Below are 21208 nucleotides of genomic sequence, written 5' to 3'. Positions count from 1 at the left end.
AAAGTCCTGGAAAATTTGCCCTGTCAATCAACAAGTATTAAATGCTTACTATGTGCCAAGCATGGTGCTAGGGACAGGGGATATAAATACAATAATGAAACAATCCTTACTTGCAAGGAGCTTACATTCTAAGAGAGGACATAGCATATACCTATATGCATAATATCTATACATATGTATATAAGTGTATATACATAAGCATGTGTGTGTATATATATACATATATATATATACATATGTATTATATATATACATATATATATAATTGACACATACAAACAGGAAGAAAATAAGATTAAATACCTATTTACATTAAGCTTAGAAAAGACATGATAGCTATCTTCTAGTATTTGAAAGTCTATCATATGGAAGATGATTAGATTGATTTTCCTTGGTCCAGAGGACAGAACTAGTAGGTGATGGGTAGACGTGATAGAGAGGTAGATTATAGTTGGATTTGATGAACCACTTTGGAACTGTTGAGAAATAAAATGGTGTTGGGTTCTTTATCACTGTAAATCTTCAAGTAAACCCTGGATGGCTACTTATTACAACTGTTACAGAAAATTTTCTTATTCTAATTTGGATTGTACTTCCTTGATCTCCCAGATCAAAGGATCATGTATTCAACTTCAGAGGTCACCTAGATCAACCACCTCATGTAAAAGATGAAGGAATTGGAGTCTTGAGAGCTGATGTATCATGATTTAAGCTATGATCACGTAGTTAATCCTGAGAAAACGAGGATGTGAACACAGGTTCTCTGGCTCCAGATCCAACATTGTCCCATTGTACTATGTCTCCTCTTCACTCTTACATGGTATAATTTTCAGACCAATACCCAGGAATATTTGTCATGAAGAAAGGTCAGAAGAAAGAAGCAGTATCTGAAGTGCAAGCAAAGTCAAAACCAATAATCACCACAAAGTCTGAGGAGTCTAGTGAGAGATTAGCTACAAGATGAGCTGCAGTAATTTGCTACTGAAATAAACAACTCTGTTGATTTGGACAAAGAATTCTCTACTTGGTTTTACTTAAATGTTCAGTGGACACATACATGTTTCTATGTTCTGTGCAACCAGCTTCCATATCCCTCTGAATTTCCTTCAGTTGGAAAGTTTCAACTGCTGCTGCTCTTTGTTCTTTGTGGTAATCACAGACTCTAAGCAACTGCTTTTCAAAAGCTAATTTAAATAATTTTTGGATTATCCATTTATTTGGATTAAGATGAACCTTTGTTCCCCTACATTAGTCTAAATAATCGCATTGATTATACATGTCTGTGGTCTATGATTTCTTTATACACACACGTGCATATGTATGTATATATACAAATATACATATATTTGTGATACGCATATGCATGTGTGTGTGTGTGTGTATATATATATATATACATACATATATATACGCACATCACACGCACACACACACACACATACACACACAAACACACACACCAGCTGGTTATGATAGTGTGATCCCACAGATTCAGCATACATTACAGCCATTCAGGACCATATGGCTGCTTGTTCCAGCAAAAGGATATATATGGCTTTCCTGTTTATACCATCCATTTCTCTGCACAGCACCATAATTATGCACTTGTGAGTGATCAAACTGCACTTACCTCTGGAATTTATATGGTTTGATGTCAGACTGTGTTGGTTTACTGTTGTTATTTTTCTGTCTCTAATTTAAATGTTTATTCAGAACTGTGTTGTCTGTCTTCAGTGGTAAACTACAAAGATGTAGGGACAATATTTATGGAACCACCTTAGTGCAGTGCCTCTAAGCATTTATGAATGCTTTTTTGACAGTGATGGTGTAGACAAAAAGTACTCCCTATCATGTAACTGGACCATTTTCTTGGTGGTTTATTCATTTGTAAAACTTTCAGATGATAGCCAGTGCTTTATTATGAGGACTATTAACAAGTGTCACCTATGTCAAAACATAAAGAGGTAATTACTTTTGGGAAAGAGATCTTACCTAAGTAATTCCTGAGGAGTGTATGCCACTTCCAGTTGGACTCAAATTGCATGCCAATGCCATTGAGAACGCTCCTTGCAGTCATAAATGCATAATGTTCATCTTAATGAAGCCCCAATCACCTTTGGCTGTCATAGTCTTTTAAACATCTCCTAAGCCTGCTACTCTGATTCCATTAATTAGTATGAATAGCTTCAAGAGCCAAAAATAGACATCACCTTATTCAGGGATTTCAAGACCCGTACATGACATTCTACTTAGTTTGCTCTCTCTGCATAAGGTAGAGGGCCATAAAATAGCCCAGGCTTTTCACTAGCCTTTGTCTGTTCTGATGAGAGAGGAAAACTCCTTGTATTATGTCACTCCATAGGACAAAGCTGGGAAATCATGAAAAAATATATTTTGGACTTGGCTTAGGAGAAATGTAAAATGCAGACACCTGGCTCCATTTTGAATGGGAGAAATGAGATTACATCAAGGATTAATAGAAGGGCTAAAATTATTTCAATATCATGACTGTGTAAGATTTAAAAATATAGTCCATGTCATCCATATATTTAAAATGTCTTTGAATGTCATGGAAGGAGCACTGTATGATGATTTGGGGAGTGTAGAGCTTTTTGTTCTATACCTTGAAAAACAGCTTTTCCTCTAACTAGCTCTGTGACCTTGGGTAAGTCAACTTACTTCTTTAATTTCAGTTTCCCCATTTGTAAAATGAAGGGAACAGATATGATAACCTCTTTCGGTTCCAACATTTTTTGATTCTACAATTCCACACAAGGCTGATGTTGCACAGAATTACAGATTATGAGTTGGAAAGGACATCAGTGGCCATTTACAAAAATCCATACCTGACCAAGAATCTTTCATGCAACCCCAACAAGTGATTATTCATCCTCCCCTTGAAGACTTACAGTGAAAGATAATCCACTCTCTCCTGAGCCAGTCCATTCCTCTTTTAGACAGCTCTGATTCTCAGGAAGTTTTTCCTAACATCCAGCCTAAATCAGCCTGTCTGCAACTTCCATCCTATTCTGCCAGTACTGCCTTTTGGGGCTAAGCAAAAGCAATTTAATCTGTTTTCCAGATGACAGCCCTTCAAATACTTGAAGACAACTATTGATGCAGGACTGTTAGATCAGCCACCTCTTTCAGAAAGAGAGGGGGAGCATACAGATAGAGAAAGCCACAGTGAATATCCATGAGTGCAGTCCCTGGCTCCAAAGGAACCCTTCTGTTTAACTTTGTCTGCTTACCCTAGAGCAGGGGCTCTTAATCTTTTGTGTGTGTGTCATCGACCCCTTTGGTAGTCTGGTGAAGCCTATAGATTTGTTTTTAGAATAATGTTTTTAAATATATAAACTAAAATGCAAATAATTATAAATGAAATGAATTTTATTGAAATGTAGTTATCTAAATATTAAAAAAAATTATGGACTTTAGGTTAAAAACTCCTGCCCTAGATGGTGATTTATAAGAGACACCAGGTTCCCTTGTGTACCTTAGTACACTACTATAAAGCTCCTAGTATTTTTGAGTCAAATAAAGTCAATTTCTGAGAATAGCTACATTTATGTGCACCTTCTTTCCCTGAATCAAATGGAAGTGGGGAGCTAGTGATTGTCAATGCAGCAGAAATTTTAGTGTATTCTTTTAAGAGTATACATAAAATTTTTATTATTAAATAAATTATATATATATAAAACACATACACATATATATGCTCACACACAACACGCACACATATTTACACAAATTGTATATTATATTTGTTTATTCCTGTAGATAGGTGGGTGTAGATAGTTGTTTCTCTTTCTTGAAATGCTGAACCTTCCTAATCCAGGTGTCATGTCTCTAAGCTATATATCCCCAGCTCCTATGACTGATCCTTATATAACTTGATCTTCACTCTTCTCACTATTCTAGTCTTCCTCTTATAGGCATGCTCCAATTTGCCTCTGTCTTTTCTAGAGTATGGTGCCCCAAACTGAAAACATTCCAGATTTGGTCTGACCAGGGCAGAGTAAAATGGAACCTAGATTTACTTTGTTACGAATACTGTATCTCCAGCTGTAACCTAGGATAGCATTATTTTTTTTGGGGGGGTGCCATGTTACTCATGACTCATCTTGAGTTTGCAGTCCTTTTAGACCTTTTGGATCTTTCACAGAAACCATCAACTCAATACTCACTACATCTCTTCTATACTGCATTGTTGAAGTTGTTGTGCTTTTGTTGAACCCACCTGTAAAATGTTACACTTTTCTGTATTAAAATTCATTTTTATTTCAGTTGTTTCATTGTTTTAGCTTTCAGAAATCTTCCTAGATTTTGATTTTATCATTCAATATGTTAATTATTCCTCCCATCTTCATATTTGCAAAATAAGACAAGTATGCTTTCTTAGTAACTCTCCAAAGCACTGATAAAAATGTTGAACAGTACATGGCTAAACAGAGATCCATGGGTCACTCTACATGAACTCGTGCTCCAAGCTGACATTGACTGATCTATGAAGAACTTTTGAGTCTTACCAATCAGTTTCAAATCCATTCAAATTTACCGTTACCTAGCCCATATATTTCAGTATTTTCCACAAAGATAGCACAACAGAGTTTTTCAAATGGTTGGCTGAAATCTATGGCATTTCTCTAATCTACCAAGCTAGTAATCCTGTGGAAAAGAAAAAATTACTTTAGTCCGACATGACCTGTTCTTGATGAAGATATGCTGGGTTTTGGTAATCAGTGCAACCCTTTTTAAGCATTCCCAAACCATCCATTCTCATAATTCATTCTAGAATTTTGCCAGAAATAGGACTAAAACTCACAAATATACAATTTTCAGATTCAGATATCAGAATTTGTTTAAAAAACGTCATTTGTTCTTTTCCGGTCCTGTAGCACTTGTCCTATTCCACAGAATCTTTAAAGATAAATCTCATCTGCTAATTCTCCCCTAGAGTTGCATGCTTAGCATCTAGAAGCTGTCTGTTTCCTAATTTGGCTTGGATTTCCACTCTATCCCTGGAGGCAGTGTGATATAGTAAATATTGGTAGAGAGCCAGAGTCAGAGTTAGAAAGAAGTGGATTCAAGTTCTGCCTGTGACATAGAGCTTGTGACCTTGAGCAAGTCACTTATTCTCTTAGTGCCTTAGGCAGTTCTCTCTCCAATCTGTAAATTGCAGAGAAAGTGATGATCTGCATTGGTGGAGGGAATTTCATTATTTGGATGTTCCCTATAATTAAGAATTCACAGATCCATTCCCTATCCCCTTCCATTGCCTGCTGACTACTTTTTTTTTTTTTGCAGGGGGGAAGGCAGGGCAATTGGGGTTAAGCACCTTGCCCAAAGTCACAAAACTAGTAAATGTCTCAAGTGTCTGAGGCTGGATTTGAACTTAGGTACTCCTGATTCCAGAGCCAGCACACTACTCACTGCACCACCTAGCTGCCCCAACTGTACCACATAGATGCCCCGCTGACCACTTTTATTCTGTCTTTTCCAGTCATTATCCTTGGAAGAGAAAAGAGAAGCAAAATAAAATTTGAGAAATATTTTTACTCTCATTCATTACAATCACCTTATCCACATAGGGTAGGACTTCTCCCTGATTTCAGTCTCCCTCTTTTTCCCAATATAGCTGAAAAACTCCCTTGTCTTTAGAATTCATAACCCGAGATTCATCCTAAGCTTCAGCAATCCTGATATTATTCTTTTGGAGCCAGGCAGCACTTTTGTATTAATCCACAGGGGCTATACATGTCTCTAAACTGTAAACTGTTTGATGAGTTCCTGTTGTAGCAACATCGATCTTTTTTGGGAAACTTCCCCTTTTTGCTTCACCCAAATAATTTCTGCTCATTCACCAGAATTTCATCCTTTATAGCCTTTTTTCACTTGTGCCAACTTCCTTTTCTTATTAACAATTTGCCTTGATGACATTAGATATAATAGAACTCTTCATATTCCACATTGGAAATTATGGACATTTTTCATTGTGATAGCTAATAGGCAGTTGTTTGTAGTGTATGTGTCATCACTGTGGATTTCTTTAATTCCTTAGGCAACATAAACTAAAAAACTAAGATCTATTCTCCTGGTGGAAGCCAATACTTTTGAAATCTGACTGCAAATCTTTATATTCCAATGACAAGTTTCACTCCTAACTAGGAGACTACAAAAGAGATGAGGTGACAAATATGTACCGGAATTCCTATCAGAATAGGCTGTCTTCAATATCAATATTCAACAGCTGACAAATGTTCAGTTATTTATCCTGACTATAATTTCTATATCATATTGTCTTTGAGTTATTAACAATATTGTGAATTACACTATGTATGCTCATATATTGCTACTTCAGTATCTAGAGTCAGGTGTTATATAAGGAACAAAAAAATAGCCAAGTATTGATTGTATGATTAAAGGATAATACTTGATAATGGTGACAATTGCCTACATGGGTATCATACAGTTATATTTTATATTTGTTCAAAACTTCATAAACAATATACAATAGACTGTCCGGACAAATAATTCAAAATAGTTATGGCTTCAATATTCATAGCCCTTTCCTAACATTGCCAAGAGAAGCCGGTTGTGGATCTGAGTAGGACTGACTTCATGTGCAGTCAGAGTAGATGGCTGCCTATCTGATGAGGTTTTTTTTTACTAAAAAAAAATCTCCTTTTCCTTGATCCAGTATTACTTTTTTGGGTCAAGGAATTTAGATACTTTCAAGACTGAATTTCAGGAATGTTTGAAAATATAATCCTTTCATTCCTATATTAGACCAACTAATAGTTGATATAATTGACACAGTCTTTCAAGGAGCATATTAAAACATCTGTATTATAGAGGAAGACTAACATATTAACACAGCTTTGCTTATCAAATAATATAGTTTAATCTAAAAAAAGCCTGGTTGAAGGTGACATAGGAAAGCAAAATTTGGATAGGGGCAATTTGGGTCAGGAAGAGTCCTGAGAATGAGATGCTTTTGAGGGAAGCTGTACGAAGGTGTCACCACAAGGGGCATAGATAGCTACGAGTCTTCAGCATCTAGTATGGTGTCTCATACATAGTAGATGATTAATAAATGCTCATTGTTTGATTCATTGATAGATCCTAATAATAAGCTGTTTTTGCTAGTTAAGCAGAATTATAAATCAACTTCTGTTACCCTTGTACTAAACTGAGCAAAGCATGGGCAAGAGAAGTGTTTTCCAAAGTAAGGGTATGAGGCTTCTGTTGGAGGGCCATGGCATGACTCCAAGTGTTGGTCAACTAATCATAGGGTGGGAAGATGGGCCATATCCTACACTTCCTGATATCTCCTCAGGTGCTTGTCTCCAACATGACAACAATCCCCTATTCTTTCTTTTTCTTTTTGTGTTTTTTTTTGGATGGGGGAAGGCAGGGCAATTGGGGTTAAGTGACTTGTCCAAAGTCACACAGCTAGTAAGTGTGTCAAGTGTCTGAGGCCAGATATAAAGTCAGGTCCTCCTGACTCCAGGGCAGGTGATCTACTCACCGTGTCACCTAGCTGCCCCAACAATCCCCTATTCTGTACCTTTCCATGGCTGTTTTTGGTGGGACACAGTGTGGCATAGCATGAGCCAGTACAAATATGTTGTGACATACATTAGGGATTTAATTATATTATCCTTCCTCTCAAAACCCGACCTTATTCTGAGCTGCCTTTGAGGGTACTACTGTTCTGGTCATTCAGATTTGCAAACTTAATGCTGTCACCAATTCTTCACTCTCACTTAAACCTTGTATTCAATTAGTTGTCAAATATACCTTTTTACCTTCAAAATATCTCTCATGTTTGCCTACTTTCTATTCACATAGCGACCACCACGCTTCAGGCTGTTATCACTTCTTACTTGGACTTCTTGCAATTGTCTCCTTATTGGTCTCTGTGTCTTGTTTTTCCCCACACCAATATAGCCTCCACATGGTAGACAAAATTTATTTTTATAAAACAAAGATCTGACCACATCACTTGGTTACTCCATAAAATCCATTTGTAGGATCACAGATCATTTCATCTTTATAGCAGTGGGCAGCTAGGTGGCACAGTTGATAGCTTGCTGGGCTTGAAGTCAGGAAGACTCATTTTCATGAATTCAAATCTGGCTTCAGACACTTACTAGCTGTGTGACCCTGGGCAAGTCATTTAACCCTATTTGCCTCAGTTTCCTCATCTATAAAAGGGTCTGGAGAAGGAAATGGCAAACCACTCCAGTATCTTTGCCAAGCAATCCCCAAATGGGGTCACAAAGAGTCAGATATGATTGAAATGCCTCAATAACAACAAAACATTTTTATAGCACTCTGTTAAAATGCCCATTTTGTATATGTTTCATAATTCACGTATTAGTACCAAAAAACATATGTAATTTGCACATGAGTGGCTATGTACTGGTATATCAGTATGATTGTTTTCCTACTTAGGATATTTTGTTGCTTAAAAGTCATCTGAGAGGTCTGATATGGATTCCTTGCAAATCATACTGTGAACCATGCCTTAGCAGAGAAGTAGAAATCTGAAGTAATCTTTTAAATCTCAGTGACTATAGAAGGAAACTTTATTTTTAGTCTAAAAATTTTAGATGTATTGAGAGTTTGATATTTCAAGTGCTTTAACATATGAATGATGCCAAAGAAATGGCTGCTATGAATTTAGTTGCAAATTGTAAACTTTTTTTAAAGGACAAAGAATATCTTTGTATTATGGTTGATGTAGCATGATTCTGGCTTATCTTCATTGCTGAAATATTATATTAATTTTCCTAAGAAAGGCCATACATTTCAGATATCTTATCACATTAAGCAAAGTAGAAGTGGTATGTAGAGGAGAGGTTAGAAAATATTTTTATTTTCTATGTCCTTGAGTCAATGCTTAAGTATTTGGGGGGATAAAGGTTGAGGATACAAGTATTGTCCTACTTGAAAATGAATTATGCTTCAAAAGTTTGTTTGTAAACCAATTGCTTGAATCAAGCAACTTTTTCCCCATGGACACATTTTCCATAGACACATGTAGGTTAGGTTTTCAAGCCAAGCCCACAATAACCATTTAATAAGTAATCATCACCTTTCCAAAATCAAAGAACAGAAAACTTTATTGCCGTACAAATAGTTAAACGAAATAGGAAAAAATCCTCCATAGCATTGAATAAGAATGTGTTTTAGGTACACTATCTTGACAGTTGGTGCTTGAGGAAAAGCCTTTTTAATTAAAGAAGTATGAGGAAGAAACTGGACATGTGTGGAGTATACAAAGGGGCCTTCTGGGCATGTCTAAAATCTCTAAAGGTTGATGGTACTGGTTCTTTATTATGTCAAATTGAAAGTACAAGCTTTCCTTTTCTTTGAAACAGAGTTACTAGAAATTGCCTTATGGTTATCAGGTGTGATTAGAGCTATTTTCTGTGTTCACCAACGGAAAAAAGAGAAGGAGGATAGAGGGCTGGGAGAAGAGAGGTGGAGAGAGAAGTCAAGGAAAATAGAAGGAGAGTGAGTGAGTGATCTTGTGTGTGTGTGTGTGTGTGTGTGTGTGTGTGTGTGTGTGTGTGTGAGAGAGAGAGAGAGAGAGAGAGAGAGAGAGACAGAGAGACAGAGAGACAGAGAGAGAGACAGAGACAGAGAGAGAGAGACAGAGACAGAGACAGAGAGAGAGACAGAGAGAGAGAGAGACAGAGAGACAGAGAGAGAGAGAGAGAGAGAGAGAGAGAGAGAGAGAGAGAGAGAGAGAGAGAGAGAGAGAGAGTTTTTTTCTTGGAACAAATAAAAAAATTCATAGACTGCTTCTTCTAGAATAAAGGCTTTCAGAGAAATATATGATTGAAAAAGATGAACTGGTCATGTCCTGAAAGAGATAATATGATGATAGATTTAGAGTTGGAACAAATCTTGGAGATCATACAGTCCAGCCCCTCATTTTGCCAATGAACTGAGTCCAAGATCACACAGTAACACTAAATAGCAGAATCAGGATATATACACAGGTCCTCTGACTCCAAATCCAACATTCTTTCCACTGCTTCCCTTCAACTAGTGGAGAGCCTTGTGCTCTCTTTTTCAAGTCAGATGTCTTCTTAATGTTGGCACATTGGTTGACCTTCTGTGGCGCACTTATGGGAGGACATAAACAAAAGTCATATTAATTGGATACCCATAGATGAGTAGTAATAGGCATCACTGGAAGGAACATAAATATCAGTGAGGACAGAGATCCATTTGTGTGGTTGAATAAGTAGAAAAATTAAAAGAGAGCAGGAAAGAAGAAATGAAATTAATGAAGATTATAAATATGTGAATGTGTCAAAGGAAATCAACATGATTTCTCCTACATCTCTCCTTATCCATTGGCTCTTTCTATGTATTCTAAAATATATTCTGATTTATTTTATTCTTAAGAAACTTTCATTTGACTCTCATATAACTTCAAGTTGCAATTCTATATCTTTTTTCTCTTTCACAGACAAATGCCTAGACATGTAAACTACATTCATTATCTCTATGTCTTTTCCTAGTAACTCACTTCTCAACTTCTTGCAATATAGTTTCTAAGCTCATCACTCTACAGAAACCAGTTTCTCCAAGGTTATCAATGATTTTTACATGTAAAAGTCTTTATTCTCTTTGACTTCTCTGTAGTTTTTGATACTGTCAATCACCTTTTTACCCAGATTCTCTATCTTCCCTTTATTTCTATGACACTGGTCACTTTTCATTCTCTTCCTACTCATCTCAGTTTCCTTTCCTGAATCATCATCCTTGTCCTTTTATTTTTGACTCTCAAGACTATCTCTTCAGATCTCTCATTCTCTCTCTGCATTATCTGTGATCAAACAGCGTATCTAGGGTCCAAATATAGTTTCTATATTGATGACTTCCAAATCTACATATCCAATTCTGATCTCTTTCCTGAACTCTAGTGCTACCTTTTCAGACTGTTAGACATCTCTGGCTAGTTTTTCCTTACACATCTTCAACTCAATATGTTGGGAATAAAACTTACTCTTCCTCTACTCCCCCCATCACTTCTTGAGTTTTTTTAATGCTCAGTTTTGGAGGCTAATTTTTGTAGAAGAGGTATTAATTGTGCGAATGTTTGTTAATTTTGAAACAACATATAAAATGATAAAATGATTTTACTTGCTTAGAGTTTTCTTAATGATTATACTCATTTACCTTTTGGGGTATTTCTCTTTTGTGAAATGTCCCCAGATTGAATTCTGTTCAATTTTTTTGTTCATGAATGCATCAACTGTGTCTTTTGTTGAAAGCCAACTATTTTGTAGTGCTCAGCTTTGCAAGGGAAGTTTTTCTGGTCTGCAACTTGAGCTCCTATGCTTTGTGGAATACCCTGTTCCTTTCTTTACTCTTATTTCTCATTAGTAATCTTGAGTTATTTAAATTGAAGTTTTGAGATACTTAAAAGCCTTTCTCCTGGTTGGCTGTAAAATTTGTTATTGAAAATCTTTAATTTTAATGACTAATCATGTTCAAGTTTTAAGCATAAAGTTTCCTCTGGCAATGTTCTGTGGATTTGATCTATCACTGCTTTTTTGTTTATACTAAAATATTTGGGGGAAATTCTCATTTATTATTTCCTGAACAATGCTGTTTGGGTTTCAAAGGTTATATTATTTTGGGAGACATATGTTCTTTAAATTCTTTAAGTTTCAGACTTTCAGAGAGCAGGGAACCAAGATGGTAGAGTACATAGTAAATCACTATACTTTCCAATATTTACCACCAAACAACCACAAAATAGTGCCCCCAAACAAATCCTGAAATAAGACAAAGCAAAACGATGGGGTGAAACCATATTTAAGCCCAAGAAACTTGGAAAATAGGAGGAAAGTTCTCTTACTTGGGTGAAAGGGGAATACAGTCCAGGACAGGATGTATCTCAGCAAGCCAGCAGCAAGTCCCACCTCAGCAAAACAGTGAGAAATCCTAGGCGCCAGTGTGGTGGAGCAGGCAAGCACCAACACCAGGACCCTGCTATATACCTCAGCATAGCCAGGGGATTGGACAGATTCTGGTGTTTGATAAACCCAAAGACTCCAGCTTCGGGGACAAGAACTCACTTCCTGACAAAAACTGCTAGGAAAACTGGAAAACAATAGGACACAGATTGAGTGTAGACTGACATCTCACACTGTATATCAAGATAAGGTAAAGGTTGATACCATAAGCAAATTAGAAGAGCAGGGAGCAGTCTACCTATCAGTTCTATGGGGAAGGGAAGAATTTTTGACCAAACAAGAGATAGAGAGTAATATGAAATGTAAAATTGATAATTTTAATTACATTAAATAAAAAAAAAGCTTTTGTACAAACAAAACCAATCCAATCAAGATTAGAAGGACAGCAGAAAACTGGGAAGTAATCTTTGCAGCAAGTGTCTCTGATAAAGGTCTCATTTCTCAAATATATAGAGAACTGATTCAAATTTATAAGAATATAAGCCATTCCCCAGTTGATAACTGATCAAAGGATATGAACAGGCAGTTTTCAGATGAAGAAATCAAAACTATCTATAGGCATATGAAGAAGTGCTCTAAATCATTTCTGATTAGAGAAATGCCAATTAAAACAACTCTGCAGTACCACCTCAAACCTATCAGATTGGCTATTATGACAAAACAAAGGAAAATGATAAATGTTGGAGAATATGTGGGAATATTAGGACACTAATGCATTGTTGGTAGAGTTGTGAATTGATCCAACCATTCTGGAGGGTAATTTGGAATTACGCCCGAAGGGCAAACAAACTATGCAGACCTTTTGATCTAGCTAGGTCTGTATCCCCAAAAGATCATAAAAAAATGGACAAGTACCTACATGTGCAAAAAATATTTATAGCAGCCCTTTTCCTGGTGGCAATATATTGGAAATTGAGGGAATGCATATCAATTGGGTAATGGCTGAACAAACTGTGGTATATGAATGTAATGGAATACTATAATGCAATGAGAAATGATAAACAGGCAGATTTCAGAGAAACCTAGACTGACTTGAACAAACTGATACAAAGTGAAATGAACAGAAACAGGAAAACATTGTATGCAGTATCAGCAATGTTGTGTGGTGATGAATGACTCAGCTCTTCTCAGCAACACAGTGATCCAAGATAAGTACAAAGGACTCATGAAGGAATAGGCTATCCACATCCAGATAAAGAACTGATGGACTCTGAATGCACATCAAAGCATATTTTTTTCATTTACTTCATTCTTTTTGTGTTTTTTTTCCTTTTGATTTGTTTCTTCTTTCACAACTGTGACTAATATGGAAATATGTTTTACGTGATTACACATGTATAACATATATCAAATTGCCTTTTGGAAGAGGTGGGGGAGGGAGTGAGGGAGAAAAGTTTGTAACTCAAAATCTTATAAAAATGAATGCTAAAAATTGTTTTGATGTGTAATTGGGAAAAAATAAAATGCTATTAAAAATAAAAAAATAAAACTTTGTTTCAGTTCTTTAAGTGATTTTTGCACATCTTGTCTTGAACATTAGTCACTTTGAATTATACAAATTTCACATATTCTTGCCAAATTATTGCCTTTCATTTATCTTCTGCAAATTTTTCTTCTACTTATGTAGAAGTAATTACTTATGTAATTTTTTCAGACCTTCTACTTTGGAAGGATTATCTATCATGTATTTTCAGATAGCTATTCTGTTGTCTTCATTAATTTTGCTTTGATCATCATCTTTCTAGCTTCTCTTTAAATGTTTCTTTTCTTTTTTGAAATATTTTGGATTTTTTTTTGTGTTGTCCCATGATTTCTTGGGAGCATTCAGAATTCTCTTTTCTCTTTTGGAGTTTTTGTTCAATTTTCTTCATGGTATTATTTAATCCATTATGGCCTTCAAACATTTTTATCCCTTTTTTTCTCTTTATCTATCTCACCACTGGTTTAGCTACATGTAATATAGTCTGATTCCTGTATTTTATCTCTCAATCTCTTTGTTTATTAGCCTTTTCCTTATATTTTCAGTATCTTTCCACTGGCTTCCCTCCTAACTCCTGCCCCCCCCAGCTTCTATTGATGTTTTGGTGCCTATTTTGCCCACCTAGACTTAAAAGGCTGGGCATGCTCAGCCTTCCCAAGTGTTTGGCAGGGTTAGGGGAATGGAGTATGAGATTGCAGTGGGTTTCCTCTCCCAACAAAATTTTATGAGGGCACTAACCCTAGCTAGTTTTCTCTGGTTTGGAAGGCATTTTACCTCCAGTTGGATCTGTATTGTGTCTTCTGTTGCACCCTCTGTCCCTCCTTTGTATGATTATAATTGATGATAGAACAGCATCTAGGAATTGCTACCCAGTCATTTAGTGATATGTAAACCTGGTGTGGTTGCTTACAGTATGTAGGCTAAGACCTTAAAGCAAGTTGTCTGATGTTATTTCATAAGCCTTTCACCTTGCGTGGTGTTTCTGCCTTCTTATAGTGGGCATTAATCTCCTTGCTTTCATGGGCAGGAAAAAGAGATAGATTTAATGGGGAGAGTCTATTTCCTGGAGTAGAGATGGGTTTATGGAGTTGTCAGTCAGTCAACAGACACTTAATAGATGTTCTAGCATGGTGTTGGCATTGTCTCACCAATCATCACTCTTGGCCCTTCACTGCCTCTTCACCACCTCTTGGCTCTGATTGCTCCCTCTAGTAACAGCACCCTAACAAAGTCCCAGAAAGTGGAGACAAGACAATAGGCATTTGGAGATCAGTGTACTGCCCAACTGCATGATACAGGATAATTAGCTAGGTAGCTTCTCTCTCCCCATAATTCTCTCAAAAATTCCTAGGAAGCTGAGTTTAAAGTGTATCACCAAACGGTAAACTCTTATCTCTATAGCAATATTGTCTGGCATGGTTGCTCAGGATCCAGTGATAAATTGAAGATACTTCAGGTTACAAACTTCCTGGTGTTTACAAACAGACAGTATATCTTATAGGTCTAGAATATGTTGCTTGGGGTAGGGAGGGAGGTTTGATGGTGGTAGATGTCTGGCCTTTGGGATGGGTAGAGAGACAGTGTACAATTAGGTATTTCTATGTAGGATTTGGATCAGGAATATGTAAGGGTGAATGCAATATTAATAGGAAGAATGATCTTTATTTTTATGCTTATGCATCTCTTTCATATGTCCATACTAGGATTATGGAGATGGAAAATGGTAGAGACTAGATAATTAAAAAAAAAAGGAAAATTGTGGGAGCTAGAAAAATACCTTCTATTGTCATTAAGATTTGATGGCCTTGAAAGAGATAAAGAAGTCTGATGGCATCATCACTTTGCAATTTGAAAATGGTCTTTGACATTGACAACTGAAGTCTGAGCTGAAAGAGGAAATCACTTTACATGCCCCTTGCAAAGCTTTATCCCCATTTTATTCTAATTAAAAATAAAATATTCAAAAATATAGCTGATATATTTTTTAAACCGCTATTCTCAAAATCCTTCAAGATTCATTCTAATAGCCCTTAATATAATAAAATGCATTTGAACTCTATATTTAATCAATAGGAAATAATTTTGTACTTTCTTCAGATGTAGAAGGGGGTAAGAGAACATTTAATTTCAAGCTTTTTAAAAAAAGATTACTGTGAAGTGTTATCATTTTTGACATTAAGCACTATGATTAGTCCCAAAATAGTTTTCTTTTAGAAGTGATCTCCTAGTATCTGTGTTAACATTAACATGTAAAAAAGATGAGTGACTAGATTTATTATTAGTAAATGGAAATGCTATTAATGCACACACTTAACATTTCTTGTGCAATCTTATCTATTTTTAAATATTCTTTAACATAATTATATAAAAGCAAATTCAGTCTTAATGTGTCAGATAGTGTTATCATCTTGCAGGCGGCACTCCAAGGTTAATAATGTCTGGGAATATAAAGTGTTTTTGACTATAAGATTAGGCTTCTTATTTGAAAAGGGGCTTTAAATTTCATTTCAAAAGTAGATTTCACGCCCCATGAAATTTAAACTATGACATTTAGAAAACATTCACTTTATTATAATGCAGTGAAAAATTACAGTGCACAAAGCTCTTGTTCCAGCCATCACAACTGCTTGTCAGAAAGCAAGGGGAGTATTTATTTTCTCAGGTAGAAACTATGGGATCCACTGAAAAATCAATGCCTCCAACTGTTCATCTTGAAGTTAGGCAGAAGTAATTATGACTTCACTTATGTTACAGTCTGCTTTGAAAATAGGGCCTAAAATTGTTTTCAGTCATGTTTTTGTTTAGCTGCCCTTCAGTTGATAAGGTTTCCCTTTCGAGTGGACTTTTTCAGGAAATGTTTCATATTCTGTAGGATCAGGAAAAAAAAACTTTGATGAGTCTTGTTTTATGTTCTCCAGCGATTAGTTTGGCATCACTAGTTAATAATATGATTTCAAGGCAGAAACATGTGATGCTTTTAATATTAATGTTCCAGTTTCATTTGCCATCTCACTTTCATTTCCTGACCTGCTTGGGAACAGAGCTCAACTTGGTACTCTGCACAGCTCTCTTTAATTTTTTTTTTCCTTTTAAAATGAAACCTTTTTGAACGATGCAAAAGACCAATGAAAGTCCTAGTGACTTCCAAAAAATTCACTGCATGATGAAATGTCCTTTCCAACTTTGGGATCATGCTTATCCTGGTCTGCAATTGTATTATAATCTGATTTTATTTCTCAACTATTTTGAAAACTGATTAAAACTAATAATGTGTTATTTATGACACCATTGTTGTTATAAAAAACAAACCAACTGCCCTTACAGTAAAATTAATCTATTTCCTTCACATTATTTTATATGTAAATATGTGTATATATATATAATATGTGTGTATATTTATGTATATATATACACATACATTCTATATATACATACATGCACACCTACATATATATCTATGTGTGTATATATACACATATGTATATATAATAATTCTGTATTTATCCAGTTTAGTCATTAGGGTAAGTAAAATTGTGAATTATTAATTGACCACAGCATATTTAATACATGTTCTTAAAAATCTACATTATTATTTTGCATAATTATTATAGAATAATATTCCTTGCTCACTTGAGCCATATCTAGTGTAACATATGTGTGTATATAAATATGTATACATAATACATATGTGCTTTTTTGACTGAGACAAATATATCTTTCTTTTTCCTAAGGGAAAAAACAAAGTTTATTAGTGCCGTATTATTCATGCACACTTAAATAGGTCTAAACCCTATTATTTTTTTCCTTCATGAACATGTTCAATGAAACACTAGCCTTTAAAGTAAATATATTTTCTGTATCATCATTGTTAATTTTAGATTTCCCAAGTTATTAATTTATTGCTACTAAATAGAACTAGATACATGTAGCTCATAAATCATAGATCATAAATATAGACGAAAAGGTAAGTTATGTAGATGTCTTTCAACCCTTTCATTTTATTAATAAGAAAAATGAGGTCTGTTGAGCTTAAGTGATTTCTAAAATCATACAGCTAGTAAGTGGCAGAGTTGGGTCTTCGGAATCCAAATTTGGTATTCTTTCCATCACATCACATTGACCTCTCTATATCCTTAAATAAATCGGATACTATGTGATTTTTTTCATTCATTACATAGAACAGAATGAGAAATAGATTTCCTATTCAGTCAACTGTAGGAAATCACTTTCTAGTGATAAATATTTTGGAACCAGCATAGTGAGCCAGCTTTTCCTGTGATATCACTTTATCTGGGAAATTGTGTTATGCTTTTAAATAACTCAAGGCCTAAGTCACAAACAGCACGGTGCTAGTGGGACTTTATTTTAGGGTACTGTTATGAGTGTAGGTGAGGAGTCCTCCCTGGGAAGAGTGCCCCCATGGTGACTCCTACCTCTTTCCCATACCTCTCCAAGATATTGCCTTTATGATGTCCCTCTCAAGGTACTATCTTCCATTTAGTCCCCATTAAGTATAGGGTTGAATCACCTTTCCCTTCTAGTGTAGCTGTGCCACAGTCTGATTATCTCTGATCCCTGTTTCTGCACCTCCATCTCTACTACTACCACCCAATCTTCTTGTTACTAAGCCTTCTTTCTTCAAAAGCCATTTTCCTTCCTTTAGAAGTTTTTCTAATGAAACGCTCTTATGATGTCTCATGTTGTGGAAATTACCATAGGATGGTATGGACTTCAAAAGCTATATGGTCCCACTTAAATTTAAACAAGAATTTCATCCTCGACCATATCCTTGAAAAATGCTCATATAGTCTTTTCTTGAAGACTTTCAATGAGGGGAGCCCAGTACCTCAAGAGGTAGCTAATTCCTTCTGGAGATAGTGCAGTTTATTAGGAAGTTCTTTACTTACAATGTAAATCTATCTCTATCACTTATACTCTTGTCTTTAGTCCTTCCTTTTGGGGTCAAGCAGAACAAGTCTAATCCTTTGTTTTGCTTCGTCTTAGAGAGTAAAAGATAGACAGCTATCTTCCTGGCTCTGTCCCTTACTAGCTGGGTGATCCTGAGCCTCAGTTTCTGCATCTGTAAAATAAGGCAATGTGCTATATTAGCAAAATGATTTTTTGGAGTAAGAGGAATTGGGTTCAAATCCTTAAATTCTCCAGCTCTGACGCATATTAGCTTTGGTGACTTATGGGCAAGCCACCTAATTCAAGTATCCACTGAATAGCTTTTGCCCCAGGAGAAAATATTTCTACTTATAGCTACCGAAGTTTCTCTTCCCTGAAACAAAGGCCCTGCTATTTTTTTTCAACATCAGTATTCTTTCTGGTAGGCTGTATAGTTGTGAATCAAGGAACACCCCAATCTTTGAAGAGATAAAGTTATATCAAAGGACAAAGGGGAGAGGTGCCTTAACAATTGTGAATAGATTTCAGTTTATTGCCAGTGATGAAATGCATAGGAGAAACAACATAGATGACATCTTGGCTTTTGTATTTACTACTGCAATAGTGATGGCAAAAGAATTCAGCTTCTCTTTCTTCAATTTCCCCATTGGATTATCTCCTTTAAATCTATGATTCTTTGATTTTGAACATGCCAACATCACACTAGAGCTATCCATCTTTTTCTTTTATTCTTTCTACTTAACCAGGTTACCTCATTCTCCAGTGATTCTTGTCCTTGATGATATCTTTTATGCCACTTCTCATGTTAAAGTCAACATCAGTAATATTCTATAGATTCCTTTCTATAGCCCTTGGGTCATAGTCACCTATAATTTTTATTCTTCTAAAATTATGTTTATACGCATAGTATCTATCATATATAATATATGCATACACATATACATACATGATTACACATATGTGTACACATTAGTATATCATGGACAAGTGATGCTAATGGGCTAAAAATCAAAGAGGGAGAAGAATTTTAGGCTAGATCACATTTGAGAAATTAGACAGTGCTTTCCAAAATCCTAGGTTACTTGTTTCTACAAACTCTGTGTAGTTTATGCCATTATTCTTCCAGGAATATTATGTAGTGGTATATAAAAGAATAACACAATTTCAGGAAAATTAAAATGGTTATGTAACCCAAGGTCAATTGAAGTTAGGATGCAGAATATTACCAATGTTGACTTTTACTTGAGGAGTGGCATTAAAGGCATCAACAAGGATGTGGATTACTAGAAAAGAGGGTGGACTGCTCAAGTAGAAATAGAGAAAAATGTTGTACAGCTCTAGTACTTTATACATATGTTCAAGTCTAAGTACTGTAGATGTAGGTGTAGAAAGAAGATGAAAAGGAATTAAGTCCAATATGCTGATTTTTTTTGGATTAAAAAAATTGAAAAGTTAAAAGATTTTCCCACCATGATTGTATGAGCAGTATTGTGTGTGTGTGTGTGTGTGTGTGTGTGTTTGTGTGGCTGACTACCTAATGAGTTCCAGTCTTAAAGAATTACAACATGGTACAGAAAAACATTTTAATTCAGCTGGGATTGGGAGTGCATACAATAGGCTCCAGTGGACAAATTCTCTTTTTTTTTTTTTTTGGAGTGAGGAAAAAAGAATAGTCTCAAGTCTTTGGAATAGGGGAGGTACAACTACTTCAGCTGCTGTACCCCACCTGCAAAAAGTGGTTGGACCATTTGGCATTTCTGGTTTTTTTTTTCTTTTTTCTTCTTTGTTTTTGTTATTTATTGTTCTTGGCTCCCAAGTCCACTGATCTTTGCAACTTATTCCCATATCACCTCTTCAGAAAAATCCTCTTAACTGTGTAACAGCTGTGTGGATAACATACATTGGAGTAATAACATTGGTATTCCAACAAGGGAGACATCATTATATGTTATTGTTTTCATTATTTCAAGATTTTCCCTCTTTGAAATACAATTTATATTGGTTCCTAAGATTTTAAGAAATGTTTCCCCCCCTGCATCATAGATTATGTTGCATGTATCCAGGCAATCTTCTCAACTTCACCTTCTTAGCTGCTATTGCCAATTATTCACAACTATCAAGCAGTAAGGTGGCAGGGTCAGACTGGGAAGATTCCACTGTTATCACCAGTGAATAGTTCTCTATAGAAATTCTGGGAAATTTATTCAATTTTATGTTTGTTAGTTGTTCTTCTTATGGTTTAATCTATAAAAGCTCTTGGGATGATTTGAGTTAGCTGAAGCTTATGCAAAGCTGTCTGTAGCTTTACATTTTCCTTAGTTGCCTTTTCCCATTTGGTGAAGCAATACTGTTCATCTTACTGTGTGATATTTTATAAGTAAACTTGTATGTTAGAATGTTGTTACCCTTGAGTTCTGTGTCTTCCCATTTGACAAAGAGATTAGATGCCTTGGTTGAGATAATTTTTGAGTGGTTTTGGACTTTTATCTAATCCAACAGGCAGTTATTAAGTACCTACTATGTGCAAAGCACTGTTCTAGATGATAGGGATACAAATACAAAACAAAGAAAAGCCCTACCTTTGCACCTTTGGCACAAAACAACCTGTTAACAGGAGTGTATACAGAATAATTTGAAGAGGGAGAGATTGCTGACAAGTAAGAGGATAAAGGAAAGTTCCCCAAAGGAGATGACACTTCAGCTGAACCTTTGATAAAGCTAGGGATTCTTTGAGCTGAAAGTGAGAGGTGGAGATGAGATGTATCTCCAAGGTGGGGAGGTGTTTATGCAAAAATCACCAAGGCAAGTGATA

The sequence above is a fragment of the Trichosurus vulpecula genome, chromosome 4 (assembly GCF_011100635.1).
Source record: "Trichosurus vulpecula isolate mTriVul1 chromosome 4, mTriVul1.pri, whole genome shotgun sequence".
NCBI classification, from domain to species: domain Eukaryota; kingdom Metazoa; phylum Chordata; class Mammalia; order Diprotodontia; family Phalangeridae; genus Trichosurus; species Trichosurus vulpecula.
The sequence above is the reverse complement of the archived record's forward strand: the minus strand, read 5'-3'. Positions refer to the sequence as shown.